This window comes from Thalassophryne amazonica, chromosome 18, assembly GCF_902500255.1.
Source record: "Thalassophryne amazonica chromosome 18, fThaAma1.1, whole genome shotgun sequence".
Taxonomy (NCBI): domain Eukaryota; kingdom Metazoa; phylum Chordata; class Actinopteri; order Batrachoidiformes; family Batrachoididae; genus Thalassophryne; species Thalassophryne amazonica.
The window spans coordinates 44,385,422-44,400,033 of record NC_047120.1 but is presented as its reverse complement, the minus strand read 5'-3'; the positions used below and the strand labels follow the sequence as shown (position 1 = coordinate 44,400,033).

Genomic DNA, 14,612 nt, shown 5'->3' with positions numbered 1-14,612 from the left:
ACCAGGCTTTCACAATGAGCTTGACAGTGGAGGGGTGATGCTGCATGGTAGTTAACATACCCTGGAATCTGTTGGCCAGGATGCCAAATGCATTTTGTACTACCCTCCTTGTTCTGGAAAGCCTGTAGTTGAAGATGCCTTCTTCATTTGTCAGACCCCGGAGGCTGTATGGCTTTGCTATGGTTGACCGTAGGGCGAAGGCATTGTCCCCGATGAAGAAGTATGGCACATCCTGGTTGTTGTTAAGGAAGACACTCAGGGTCAGGAAAACCAAGGGTACTGATTTCAACACATTCCTTAACATCTGCGTATCTGATTCTGATCCAGTACCACTGACATCTGCCCAAATTAATTTGTACTTAACATCCACAAGGGCCAGTAGAACAATGGAGTAGGATCCTTTGTATTTGAAGTAATAGGATCCAGTCTTTGGAGAACAGCAGCAGGTCATGTGCTTCCCATCAAGTGCCCCATTATGCAGAAAGTTCCATCTTTGGAAGAACTTGTCAGCTATGGTGCACCAACCAACAGGAGTACTTGGGCAAAGCATGACCTCATACACACATTCATCAATAATGGCTTGACATACTTCTCTGACCACTATGGACTGAGTGTTGTGATGGGACACTCCATCCAAACTTCACAGAAGCATATTTGTTCCCAGAGGCAAGGTGATGCAAAGTCAGGGCCAGCTTCATGCCAAGCTCAAGCGACTCCCTGAAGGTGTACTGCTTGGTTATCTTTGGACCTACTCTGGCTAGTAGCTTGTCAAACATCGCTGGGAGCATACAAAGGAAGTAACGTGTGTGGGCGTGTGCATAACTTGCCCACAACTTATGTCACGCGTATGTGGGACGTATTAGTCATACACCGGTATATGTCAAAAATATTGTGCATGCCCAAAATTTTTCGAGCTACTTACCGTATGATGATGTATATCAGCGTGCTCATAACTTACTCATAACTTATTTGACGTATCCCAACATATACCAGCGTTTTAATACAGTCGGCATATGCTGCCTAAATCATCAAGGTGTGACAGGGGCTTTACATCATTAACCCACACATCAGATCACAATCATTGACAACCTAGATGATCACACACTGTTTTCTCAGTAATAAGTAGACCGTGGCATTCCAGCATGCATATTCATAAAAATGAGAATCTATAACACCAGTGATTATCACCGGATACCAGTGGGGGGCACAGTTCAGCTAATCCAATAACAGATAATTATTGAAGCTAATGTTTTTGCTAGCAGATTAGCCTTTCAGATAAGTTTTAAAACCATCACCGGACCAATTATGTTCTGATAAATTTAGTTCTGATAACTTTCAAAAACATTTGTAAATCCTAAAACCAAACATTTTAGTCTGTCTATTGTGTGTTTGGAACAGACTGGCTGCCTGTTGCTTGCTGATGACATCATCATTAAGTGCAAAGCGTGATTGGCTGGTCGATGCAGGGAGCATTGTGGGTAGTGTAGTTCAGGTTCCCTTTGGACGTTACAGTGAGTGTTAACGGCCGCTCGACACAAAAAAAAAAAACAAAACGGACTAATTTTAACATTATTTTATTTTATTTCTTTGTGGCTGACGGTATAATTTAATCTCCAAGACTCAGTGGGGGAGAGGATCTCTCACGGCGCAGCTGTGTGCAGAGGGACTTTTCTTCACCGTTTAGATACTGTTTTGGATTAAAAAAGGGTGCTTTATGTGAACTATTTCTTCAGATGAATCCCACTGAAACTAACAGGTAAGAATTTATATTTACTACGTATCTTTTACTCTGCCAATCAATGCATTAATGGATGTATTTCGGTTGTTGAAGCCACAGAGTTCAAAGCATGTGAAAAAAGCAGCAACTTGTAGTTCGTACTTCTAATACTGTGTTTTACTGCTTTTGAAAGATGATGACATTGTTTGGGGTTTTATTTTTTTACTCATTCATTTTTCGTATGTTCGTATGTGTTTGTGATACTTGAATTACCCAGCAGTGAAAAGTGAAAGTGAAACTGGTTTATCAGAACCCAACAGTGTAATCTGATGTGGCCGCCTCCGAATCAATACTAAAAGTTATCAGTTATCTGTAATAAAGATAAATTTTTTAGCAGTTTATCGGTTTAGCGTCATAAAAGATAACTTTTCAGTTATCGAATTAATGGTTATCAAAGCTAACTTTTTGGTTAGCTGTGCCCACCACTGCCGGATACCATAGGGGATGAGACTCTGTGACTTCCCTTGGAAGGGACGCCAATCCATCACCCATTTACAGTTGAGTGAACTAGGACAATGCAGAAGAAGTGTCCTTTCCTAGGAGGCAGACTAGAAACAGGTTGAGTGAGCAACAATTGAATCCATGTCTCATATAGATTGCCCAGTTCCTATCCGGTTGCGGTACCTGCTCTGCCCAGCCAAGGCTGGCACCCATTCATAGCTGAGGGAACCGGGACAATGCAGATGAAGTGTCTTGTCTAAGACCAATCTAGGTAGCCTGTAGCACACACTTGGACTCAAACTCCAGTCTATAAGATGGTAGCCCAACCCTAGCCATGTGCTCTTCACTCACATAAGGCAGTATGCAGTTCTTTTGTTTTTAATTATTGTTCCATTTGCTTTACTATGCTTACATGATTAAATATGGGTTGTTTACTTGTCAAAAAAGTGCATTCTGGAACTAGGACCTGGTGACATTGAGAAACAGGAGGATGATGGCCCAAAATTGAGAAACACTGAAGGAATAGCGCCTCCTAAAGGAGAACAGCCTCTACCCTTACTGAGTTGTTTTCAGCAGTGTAGTTTTTCTATCCTTCTACCTGCACATTTTCTCAAATTCTCAAAGTGTTCTGTCCATAGGGTATCTAAAAGTTGATTTGACAGCAACTGGACTTCTTACTGGTCGTCAAGAAGTTTTGTCTGTCAAACTTTGAATTCAAACTGCAGAAATAGACCATTTCTGCAGTTTGAAAACTGAAGACACAACTTGGATGAGTAGTGACTCACTAGAGTCCATGCTGGTCTTCCACAACCAATTATAGAAACCTCCTACTTGGATGACAGAACCTTCATCAACTGTCTGAAGTGTAATTCTAGATCTAGTAGGGTAGTTCTCCATCTTATTCACTCTATGTGTCAATTACCAACTAGCATGCAGGCAGTATGAAAATTAAAATGCATATTTTCACGTTCAACACAAATTCTGATGTCCACCATGAAATACTCCCCAAACACTAAGACAATCTCTGATGTTATTGCCACAACTTAACATGAATTCCAGCCAGCAAGAACATTTTTAAAAAAAAAACATGACCGATATGATTCTTTTGATCAAAGGAGGCCCTCATCTCAGCTCTCTCACTCTCTCGGTCTCTCTTTCTCTCTCTCTCTCTCAGATATGAATATTTAAATTGGGAATTTAAATGACATTACAGGCGCAGGCCTCCAGAAATAGGAAAAATTAGTCTACATTAACTTTTATATGCAGATGCACAGACACTCTGAATGAGACATGAGATGTTACAGTGTCAGAACTATTCCTACCCACATATTTCTGCCCACTACATCCCAATGACTCATTCTATACAGATCATGTCATGCATATTGTTGCACATTAGTGATGGGATGTCCTGTACCTAATGGACAGGGTCATGTAACCTTGGCTAAGGTCTGTCATTGGTAAATAATTTTTATTACCTCCATCAAGGAGGTTGTGTTGTCATTGCTGTCCACCTGTTTGTCAGCAGTATATCTCAAAATGACACAGATTTCAAAAAAATTTGGCAGAGTGGTAGGACTTTGACCATGAATGAGTTTATTACACTGTGGTATGGTGCAAGGGCTAGATCTTTATCTTTGAGCTTTGATCTTGTAATCAGTGTTGCTGATCCATCAGGATGTGAATTACAGCATCAAAGCTAGACAGACAGACTGACAGACAGACAGACAGACAGACAAAACAGTGATAAAAACATAATGTCTGTCAAATTCAGATGAAAGATGAGTGATTAGGATCAAAGATATGGATCAGCATTCAATGGTTTGTGTCTCGATTTTGCAACCCAGATGGAAGCTAGGTGATTTTAATTAAAGGTCTGCAATTGGGATCATTGGAAAATCATTCATTTGATTTGTTAATTTCATTTTGATAACAGGATTAAAGCTCAGTGATCAGGATCAAAGGTCAGCCAGCAGGATCAAAGCTTAGTGATTATAATAAAAGATCAGGATGAAATTTCAGAAATCTGGATGTAAGATCAGCATCCAGTAATAAAGGTCAGCAATAAGATTCATAGATGAGTGATATAGATCAAAGTTAAGTGATCAGAATCAAAGTCCAGCATTCAGATCACCAATAAAAAACACAAAGCTGAACAATCAGAATCAAAGATCATAATCAAAGGTGAGTGTTCGGAATTTGATGATTGTCTTTCTGTACTGTAAGTGTAAGATGTAAGTCCTGTACAGATACTGTAGAGTGAAGTAAATGAAACTCTACGACGCCCCCTGGAGAGACACTGGTCAATCACAGATTAGGTCCCCAGCCAGAACTGGTACCCATTTACACTTGAATAGACTGGAACACTACAGGTGTCTTGTTCAAGGATACAAACAGGCAGCCTGACACACAAACCTGGAATCGAACCTCAGTCAGTCAAACTCCGATCCCACAAAGCCACCTGCAGTCTGTCTATAGCTGTACTTTGAATTCATTCCAGAAATTGATCCAGATTTTGGATCTGACAGGACTGAAAGCTGTAACACAGAAACTAGACAAGATATTGAAGGCAATTCTTTTAATAAGACTTATGTTCCCCTGGAGGTAACAAATGTATCAGACCACTGACAGCAATTATGTCACTTGATGCTGTCAGGTGCATTAAAAATGTGTTGCTGGCAGCAGTCATCTGGACGCCTTGTCTAATCTCGCTATTGACAAAAAACAACAACCTTAAATTCATACATGTTCAGTTAAATAGCAGAAAATAATCTTCTTATATGTTATGTAGCTCGCTTTTTAATCACATTTAGGTCATGTGTGTAGGTCTGTGACTCTGTGTGTCAGCTCACGTGGCTCTGGGCTTCTGGTTCGCACGGAAACCGTCACGTTACTCAACAGAAAAACTGTAGCGCACGCTTCTTAGACATGATCCATTACTCCAGTTAACTGCACAACAAGCCATATATACAGATATTTGTCATAAAATGCTCACGCAAGACTCATCCAGTCATGCTGATGTTAGCCATTAGCATATGTAAAAGATGGCGTCATTGTTTACACATGACTGATTAAATCCATTATGAATCACTTCTTTAAGGCGCTAAACTTTATCATGTTGTCAGCTACAATATGAAAATAAATTTAATGCTTATAAATTGAAAATAATAATAAAAAACCCTTTTTTTCTTTGTGTTTACTGGCAGATTGCAAACTAGCTTATAACGCCACCTACTGTATTGGAGTGTGTAGAATCATGGCATTAATTATTCTAAGTCAATACAATACAAAACAGAGCGGGGTGGTGGCCATGTGGTTAGTGCGCCTGGTTTTAGTGCGGAAAGCTCCTGGTTCAAACTTTACCCCTGCCACATTTCTCCATGTAATGTGGAGTTGTGTCAGGAAGGGCATCTGGCGTAAAAATTGTGCCAAATAAAAATGCAGAACCACCTTGGATCTGCTGTGGCGACCCTGAGTGAAAACAAGGGAACAGCCAAAGGAACTTATTAATACAATACAAAACGTGAAACGACAAAATGAAAAATAAAATAATTAAAACATGCAATAAATATCTTATCTCTGTTAGGAAACAATGCAAACTTGATTTAAAAGACCGAACAAGAGCATTCTGAGAACGTAAAATGACCACGTTGATGCGTTGATTCCGACAGTATATTGATTTCTTTTTCTTTTTTTTTCTTTTTTTTTTTTGCAAAAAACACTTGCCATTACTCTTCAACAGGGTGATTTGCTAGTATAAATCATTTTAATTGCAATTTTTTTTTTGCAATTCAGAAATGTGGCATGGGTGGGGTTTGAACCTGAAACCTTCCACACTGAAACCAAACGCACTAACCGCTTGCTGCTCCAAATGGGGGAAATAATCTTTTTAATAATTGTGATTGTTTGCTCATTGTGTTGTTATGACTTTATTTTACACTTTTAATTTTGACCTGAGAATCTTGACGATCTGATGTGTTTAACCTCCACGTTTGACTGAAACGGCTGTCTGACAGACAAACAAACCCACAGATAGAAAGACAGACAGTGCTGAATGTCTGACAGCAGCTTGAAGGAAGGAAGGATGTGCCGTGTCTGTCCTTCACACAGCCGGCTGTCACTAAAGGACATGCAGTGCTGTCAGAGTGTCCTGCATGGGACTCCATCAGGGACGACAGCTTAGCCATCATTCTCCTTTCGCTCACCAGTTCCACTGGGTCAAGGGCACATTTCAGGTCCCGGTCCATCCCAGAAGTCTTTTCCTGACAGCAGTCAAAATGCTACTGCCCCAGCAGGGATGTGCACACCACCACAGTCATCAAAGGTCCACGGGACAGAACCCTGCACTCCAAAAATCTCCTCAATAGAGAGAGTCAAGAAAGCAAAATAAAACACTCATCTAAAATTCAAAGCTTCATCTTCCTGCTTCACCTCAGGGAACTTTGGTGGCTTCGTTCCTTGTACAGATCTACTAATGACAAGACTTCTTACTTTAGTCCACCGTATACATGGCAGTCCACAAGGTTCCAGTGCAAATGGCACTCTCACTCACTCACTCATCTTCAACCGCTTACTCCAATTAAGGGTCATGGCAGGGGTGGTGGGGTGTGGGTGGGGGCAGGCTAGAGCCTATCCTAGCAGTCACAAGGTGTGAGGTGGGGTACACCCTGGACAAGATGCTACTTTGTCGCAGGGCCACACACACACACACACACACACACACACACACACACACACACACACACACACACACACACACACACACACACACACACACCTATGAACAATTTAGAGTTTTGCAGTCCACCTAACCAGCTCTACAACCCTATAACGTGGGGGTATTTAACTCCAGAAAGGGTAGAGAGGGTGGAAGTTTTCTTTGCAACCACCCACTCCACCAGGCGATTTCACAACATCACTTTGAGCAGATGGAATCAGTTAATCAGTGAAATCACCTGGTGGAGTGGGTGGTTGTAAAGAAAACCTGCACCCTCTCGACCTTTTCTGGAACAAGTTGAATACCCCTGCTATAATGAAGCCACAAATGGCACTTTGACTGATTTAAATCATTTTACCCCAAAACACATCCACACCTAAGTAAGTGACTAATACACTCTCTTTGTGCTCTACACCCCATGTAATTAACAAAGTGGAGTTGAACACACCCTAAACGCATCTGGGCTATGCGCTTTAGGCAGTGCTCCCAAGACAGCCCAGTCTCAATTTTTTTTTTTTTTTGATGTGTAATGAAATACATCACATTTTTTTGTGACACAGTCAATTTTTATTCACTATTTTTAACCCTAACAATAACCCCAATGCTCCCCCCCCCACCACCACCACCGCCCATTGTCATCAAATTTTGTGATACCATCCCTAAATGTCCTGGTTGTTCTAAAACTATCAAGTTTGTGTTGTTTCCTAACAGCGATAAAACATTTATTGTATGTTTTAATTATGTTATTTTTCATTTTGTCATTTCACATTTTGTATTGTATTGACTGATTCTACACACTCCAATACAGCAGGTGGCGTTATGCACTTCTAACGCTGGTTTGAAATCTGCCAGGAAACACAAAGAAAAAAGTTTTTACTTATTTTCAATTTATCAGCATTGAATTTATTTTCATATTGTAGCTGACAACATGATGAAGGTGAACGCCTTAAAGAACTGATTCATGATGGATTCATTCATGTGTAAACAATGACGCCATTTCTTACATATGCTAACGGCTAACATCAGCATGACTGGATGAGTCTTGCGTGAGCATTTTATGACAAATATCTGTATATATGGCTTGTTGTGTGGTTAACTGGAGTAATGGATCATGTCTAAGAAGTGCGTGCTGCAGTTTTTCTGTCCAGTAACGTGACGGCTACACACGTGACCTAAGTGTGATTAAAAAGCGAGCTACATAACATGTCCTATTTGTGAGACATGCACACTGAGCAAGTCATGCCTTCTCCATGCTCATGTGCATTTTTTTTGTTCTGCACTGGACAATTAATTGTCCCTTCTCCCTTTTGAAGGGGGTGGGGGGTCCAGCAGTGACTCTCTTCTTTTTACGACACCAGAGATGTGAATTTTAAAATAAATAAATTAGGATGTATCACCTGGGTATGTGGAGAAATTGTACTTGATAAAATGCAATGAGTGAATGAAAAGAAATCAGTCATCACCTCCAGTTTGTTAACACAATAACTCAAAAGCAATAAACACAATCAAGTCTGAACTCACTAAATAAAAAATACAAATAATGAGGACAATCCAATTAAACTGTTGTTCAATTTGATGCACCAAAACGATTTGTTTTTGCTTGTACCACACACAGACCTCTCTACTAGAGGTGGGCGGATCGATCCTAATATCGATAATATCAATACTAACTGTGGTATTGATATTGAACGATCCTCGTGTAAAAAGATCGATACTCAAGCTTTTTTGCTCTCCCGCACACACTGTCTGCTGCGCACGCAGATTCATCAAAGTCTACTCTCTGTCTGTAAGAGCAGCGCTGCGCTGTGTCACACAACACGGAGCAGTGTACCCTTTTATTGTGGTTTGTCAGCCCTCTACCTCAGGTGATTTTGTTTTAAGTTGTGTTGAGTGATATTTTTTTTTTTAAATGTTGATTGTGATATTAAAGTATTTTGTTGTCACATACAATGTCTGGCGAAATTCTATCCTAAGTCTTTTGGATCCTTTGGAACTATGAAGCTTAAATATGAAAAAGTATCGGTATCGGTATCGATATCGGTGATACCGGGCCTGTATTTACTTGGTATCGGATCAATATCAGAATTCCCGGTATCGCCCACCTCTACTCTCTACAGGGGAGCAGAAAAGAGGAGAATAAGGAGAAGGATTCTAGGAGACCATGATTGACAAGTGCCCAGAGAGGCCCCTAATACAATTGAAGAGTTCAGCTGCAAAACCCAGTATCTCCAAAACCATAAATTGAGGCCAACTTGTACTTGGCTGTCAAGGGGACCATCAGTGTGCAAAATATGAAAGAATTTGAACAAACTGTTTTCATCTCCATTTTCAACTGCATTTTTCTCCATTAAAAATAAAGTACTTAATGGGTTTTGCATCTGAACTCTTCAATTATAATACTGACAAAATAATACGTGGGGTGGCCCAGTAAGATTTTTTTTCATGGGGCCCAAAATCCCTGGTGGTGCCCCTGCTCTCTGCCACCTGCTGGACATTTCTATGCTTGTTGCAAGGAATAATCTTATCATCACATGCACAATGAAAGGCGCAGGCGGAGTTGAAGTTGTGTGTGTAAAGAGCTTATTTGTCAGTTTCTGTCACTAGCCAAGGTCCGGTGGCCAACAAGGCCACCCGCTGATTGTTTTAGGAAAGCATGGACACATATTGACAGTTTGTGGTGTTAATTTAACACCGTTAACTTTGCTGTGTGTGGTAGTTTGCTGAAAATGTACATAACGCAACCCTGTGTTTCCTGCACAACTTATCACATTTAGTTTTTACTCGTGCACATAAACCCAAGGACCAACAAAAAACAAAACAAAACAAAAAGTTTCCTCCAAGGCCGTGTTATAGGTGTCTTGCAGAGTATTTTTGATTTATGAAAGAGGATGCACACACAGGCAGAGATACACAGAGCTGAATATAAACCGTCTCCCCACTGGCGGGGTTGGGGCAAAAGCAATAAGTGACATCTGATTCTCAGCACCGGTCCTGGCACAAGTTCAGACTCCAGGTGCATTGCGGCACATACATCATCACCATGAACGGTATTCTTCGGAGAAACCAGTCCATCTGACATTCATATGCACAACAACCCCAGTGGGCAAATACGTGACAATTAAACACGCTGCAGAGACTCTTCTCATCTCTTTAAGTCACTCTGCAGTGCCTGCTGGGTGGCTTTTATTTTTAGCTCCACACTATTTGATTAAAATCCGACTATGTTGTTGACCTTCACACCTGCTGCCGCTGTGGCGGGGTTCGTGGTAACACAACTGCTTGATAAATAAAGACCTGCCACCAGGACTGCTGACAAGCCATAATCAATGCTCCATGAATTAGGCCTGGGATCAGTGATACTGTGAAGGAAAAACGCCCATCCTTTGAGGGATCCTGGTTTTGTGCAAAGCACATCTCATATAGCATGTGTGAGTGATGAACAACCGGCAGGAAGGTGGGAAAAGAAATCATATAAGATATTAATTGGCACCGCCAAGGACATGGATCAAATAAACACAATCACACAACCCAGTCTATTTATTTTCTCCTGAAAAGCACAAAACGCTCGGTGATGAACGTCTTCCCGTCGTGTAATTAATGCATTTTTTATCTCAACTGGGAAAATTAATTTAAGCGTTTACTGCTGAGTATTTCGCTATGAACAATGCAGATGCTAATGCTGCATTCACGTTGGCTGCAAGCAGCAGATGGTAAACCAGATGTTTTCAATGAGGGAATGACAGAAAATTCCACCACCGCTGGCTGAGAACATGGCATCTGTGCACTGCAGTTAAAAGTTTTTGCACTTCCTGATTTGACGAGAACGTGGATGAAGTTTTATCTTTGCGGATGCAGAAAAGGCGGGAAGAGGCACCTGGTTTTGTATCAAGTAAAGGGGAATAATATGTGTGATGTTAGAGAGTGAAATTAAGCTACAGCATCACAAAATGTAGTAGAGGACCAGGAAGCTCATCCCACACTTCCCTATCCTCGGCCAAGTCCTGAAATGCTTCCTGGAGGATCCTGAGGCATTCCCAATCCAGATGGGAGCTATAATCCCTCCCTGGGTCTTCCCCGGGGGCCTCCTCCCAGTTGGACGTGCCTGAAGACCACGTAAGATCATTGGCCCTTGGGACTGCCTGTCAAACTCTCTTCTTGCCCCGGCATACTCAAGAATTTCACGCACTCGTCGCATGTGACTAGAATGTACGTCATAGCTCTGCTCAAGGTTGCCAGGGATCTTTTTGCTTATTACTCTGATTGAGGGTTTTCCTGTCGAGGTGCCAGTAACGATCCACCAACAACAAGCAAAACAAAAGAAGAGGGGGGGGGGGTTGCACTTTAGTGAAAGTGAGCTAGTTGTATGATGGTGGAGGAAGTACCTATAGTATATATGTATATATATGGAGATACGGCAAGATCTAAAACCAAAGTAAACTTCTGTGTTGCTTTTCAGCAGTAGTGACAACACATTTGTTGCCCCATGACTGGCTCCATCCGCCATCTCTACAGCACCCCCTACATCATTGCGACCGGCTCCGGGATACCAACTTCCACCAGGGGTGAAGGTGGCCGGTGGCTCAGCCTGCCAGCTCTTCAGTGCTTCTCCCCCTCCGACCTTGCTGTGTCCCAGGACCGTGGCCCAAGAACACCTTCAATGTGATGTAATGGTGGCTCTGTTTCTGTTGGACAGGTCAATTAATCACATTGGTACTACACTGGTATATTAACCTGGAATGGGGCGAGTGGTGATGTAGGTTTATTCTGTGTTTTGTAGTTATAAGCAAAATGCATCCAGTTCTCGGTAACTGAGAGCAGGTGATGTATGCTCTTGTGCTTTGGAGGCAAGTCTGAAGGACAAGGCTTGGACTTTTTGACTATTTTTACCTGAGGCCATCAAATATGATCATCGGGTATTGCGAAGGCTTTGCATCCATTAAGTCCAGTCTTATTACTGCCAACGATTTCAAATTCACAGGGAACATGCTTGGGACACAGACCTTGGAAAAGTTCAAAGATGGCTAACCTTGACCTATTTTAAGAGGTATTTTAAGAGGTTAAAATGCCACATTCTGTTTCAATCTGTTCAGTTTGTTTTTGAGTGGCAGGGGTGAGAGTCAATCAGAGAAGAGCTGCATCGTCTCTCCAAAACCGCTTTGTTTTGTGTGTTTCTACATGTCTCTCATATGTAAAAGCTAGCCAGAAATAAACACTTCTAAAACTAACAACGCTGTTTTTAGAACTTAATAACACCTCTGAACTTATTTACAAGACATTTTGTGGAAGTTACCATGGTGACATCACAGGCTGGTAGCTAGCTGCAAAACTCTGTTTCATTTGTGTGTAAATATATCCTTTTTGTCATATATTATGTAAAAGCTAGCATGAAATAAACACTTCTAAAACTGAAAACACTGTTTTTGTAATCTGATAACACCTCTGGAGTCATTTACAAGATATTTTGCAGCGTTAGTGTGCACACTAACTTCCGCTAACTCAAAGCTAACTTCCTATGGAGTTAAATTTGTCTCATTAATACCAGCTAATGCACAGAGGGTGATCTACATACCGTATTTTCCACACCATAAGGCGCACCTAAAAGCCTTAAATTTTCACAAAAATCGGCCATGCGCCCTATAATCCGGTGCGCCTTATGTGCGCACTGAATTCCAAAATCTGTAAAAACGACCGACGTTGTCTTTGACCGTCGGAATATCGGACCATTTCCCGCTGACACAAGGACATCATACGTAAAGTACGTACGCTAGCAGCGTAGAGTACGTACCCTAGCAGCGAGAAACCAATCGGAGAACATTATGTAATACGTAAAGTACTTATGCTGGTAGTGTAGAGTACGTACGCTGCCAGCGATAAACCAATCAGAGAAGAGTCCGTGAGTCCGTGGTACGTACACTTACCTCCGCCACTCCTCCGGTAGTTACCGTATAATACAAGTATCCTGCAAAACAACATTTGTTTGTCTAAGGGCCCCCGAAAATGGCACCTGCTTACGAGGCACAATTCAAACTGCAGACTATCAGTTACGCAGTTGTTCATGGGAATAGAGTAGCTGCGAGAGGAAACAAGAAAATGAACTGCGCCAAGTTAAAAAGACCAAACGGAGTTTCCGCAGAAACAAAGCGAGGTGGCCACAGCTAGAAGACCAGCTGTTCAATTCAGACACAGAAGATGAAGACTTCAATGGATTTGTGACAGAACCATAATAAAAAATAATGTGAGTAACATATTGTTAAATACCGGTAGTTCAAAGTTGTTTAAAAGTTAAAATAAACTCACAGTTTTGCTTCCGTGACCTTTTTTTTTTTTTTTGTAGACTATATGTTTTAGCTTGCGCCTTTTTTAAGGGTTAAGTACCCGCTAATTGAGGCCGCACCTTATAATCCAGTGTGCCTTTTGTAAGGGTTAAGTACCCGCTAATTGAGGCCGCGCCTTATAATCCGGTGCGCCTTATGGTGCAGAAAATACGGTATATTCATTGATTTGCACAACTTCCACTCTTGTCAAAAGCTCATGTACACACCCTCAAGACCTCCTACAGACGCTCTTAAAATGTAAATATTGTTTTTGATTGATTGATTGATAGAGGGGCTGTAATAAACATGTACACATTGTACGTAAGACAATAGGCTTTTAATAATTAATTAAACAGCTGCAAATTCTAAATAACACAATGCTCGTACAGCCAAGGGTATTTTAGCATTACATTATATTTAAAATCTTACTGGTTTTTCAAGGATCGTCCGTTATACCTTTAATGATACTTTATAGGATTAATCTAAGTTGCCAAAGGATCCTTATTATGCAGTCTATACAATATTAAAGTTCGTTTTCTCTTTTCACAGCCATATCCATATTAAAACATTCTTTGCAATCAAGTCTCTGAGTGTGTCATTTGAAAGAAATCTTACTTTTCCACAGATTGTTAAAAAGGAAATACTGTATTTCATTGATTAATAGCCTGGGCTTTTATTTTTTTTTTCCAAACCGTGTGCAGATCCGGTGCCTAATGGACACAGGCTCATATTCAAGGCAGGCTAGCATTAACAAAAGGCAAGGCCCAACTGTTGGGCAGATAAGTCATACATTGAACATTACTCGTGTAACCATTGGGCAGATAAATATGATGTTTTACCTTATTTGCCCAACCGTTGGGCAGATAAGTCATACATTGAACATTACACGCACAACCATTGGCAGATAAATATGATGTTTTACCTTATTCGCCCAACCGTTGGGCAGATAAGTCATACACTGAACATTACTCGCGCAACCGTTAGGCAGATAAATATGATGTCTTACCTTATTTGCCCAACTGTTGGGCAGATGAGTCATACATTGAACATTACTCATGTAACCATTGGGCAGATAAATATGATGTTTTACCTTATTTGCCCAACCGTTGGGCAGATAAGTCATACATTGAACATTACACGCACAACCATTGGCAGATAAATATGATGTTTTACCTTATTCGCCCAACTGTTGGGCAGATATGTCATACACTGAACATTACTCGTGTAACCACTGGGCAGATAAATATGATGTCTTACCTTATTCACCCAACCGCTGGGCAGATGAGTCATACATTGAACATTACTCGTGTAACCATTGGGCAGATAAATATGATGTCGTACCTTATTCACCCAACCGTTGGGCAGA

The 14,612-nt window shown here is 41.1% G+C and overlaps 1 long non-coding RNA gene across 1 annotated transcript; it reads right to left on the bottom strand.

Annotated features, from left to right (window-relative positions):
- Positions 1-863: 863 nt before the first annotated feature.
- On the bottom strand, positions 864-13,501 carry LOC117531515. The gene is made up of 3 exons (XR_004566639.1): positions 13,490-13,501; positions 13,443-13,447; positions 864-946 (listed from the first exon to the last, which is right to left on the bottom strand). It is a non-coding gene; the product is annotated as an uncharacterized LOC117531515 (long non-coding RNA).
- Between the last annotated feature and the right edge of the window lie 1,111 nt (positions 13,502-14,612).